We start from the raw sequence: 1,234 nt of genomic DNA on the forward strand, positions 1-1,234 counted from the left end.
TTAATTTGCTCGCTGCTCTAACTATTAAAAGTTACTCCCTGGCCTCTCTGGATTGCATGTAGACTTTGTAGCCACTTTTCTCCCTTACTCTGTCACATATAATATATTATGAAAATAGTGCAAAAATATAACCATACAGTATTAAGCTTGAATGAGAGACCACCAAGGAAATCCAGCGTTGCTATGCAAAGGCAGGCAATAGCAAACCATCTTTGGCCCCGTTCACATGGGGAATTTGCCATGGGAGAGCCATGAGTGGATGGCGGATTTTCTGGCCGTGATCACAGCACAACATCTGGGAAGTGGAGCATACCCGTGGCAAACCCATGGCATGCCTCCGAAAATGCGCTATAAAAAAATACCTCAATGAAGGTGGTAGCAAACGGTTTGCCACGGGCTGCCTCCGGAATCCCTTGGTGTGATCGCGCCGGTGCGGCTTTTCCCTCTGGCCGTCCGCGTTGCAGCGCACTTGCTGAGGGCCGGAACTGTGGGTTGCTGCCGACGCGTCTGATCGTGTTGTCGCGTGGCTACTTGCAGCTTCACAAATAGTCACGCCTCCCCCCGTGTTTTCTGGCCCATGTGACTGGGACCTTTATTCATCTCTTGCCTTGAAAACCCTTGGGCGGTCACCATAAGTTGGCTGCAACTTAACAGCACCTTCCACTATTAGGCCTGAATAGTTATGGAGGGCTAGGATTACAAGATCCATGATGCAGTGTGAGTGTGCTATAATCCAACTAGTGTATGTTGATTGTATACATATGCATAATGCTAGTGATGCCTGTCCTAAATTTAGCTAACTTGGGCATTATGTGAAGGGGCATAAGGTTAAAGATTCAGATAAATAGAAAATCATCACAATCCTTGTTTCAAGAAGTTAATGTTCCACATTCTGGGTGTCATTTTTTAATTGGACTCCAGTTGTTGAGTCACTTGAAATACAGCAGGTAAAAGATGGCAAGGCAATCTAGTTTTTCAGGGTGATAATCAGAGATGTAAGGACTTCCGGTTGGTGGATTGGCGATGGCGGTCGCTCTCTCCAGTTTGCGGGGAGGCAATTAGCACACCAGCGACAAGGAGGGGTGCTGCCTCAAGCGGCACCCCCATGGAGCCCTTGCGATGGGTTCCAGGCCAGAGGGCTTTTGAGGGTTAGCCTCTTCGATGGCTTGATGCTGGAGAATAGAGGCGTCCCTCTGCCCTGACGGTCCTAATGCTGAGTGACCATATGGTACAA

Source organism: Gekko japonicus, unplaced genomic scaffold, assembly GCF_001447785.1.
Source record: "Gekko japonicus isolate JY-2015 unplaced genomic scaffold, Gekko_japonicus_V1.1 scaffold2527, whole genome shotgun sequence".
Lineage (NCBI taxonomy): Eukaryota > Metazoa > Chordata > Lepidosauria > Squamata > Gekkonidae > Gekko > Gekko japonicus.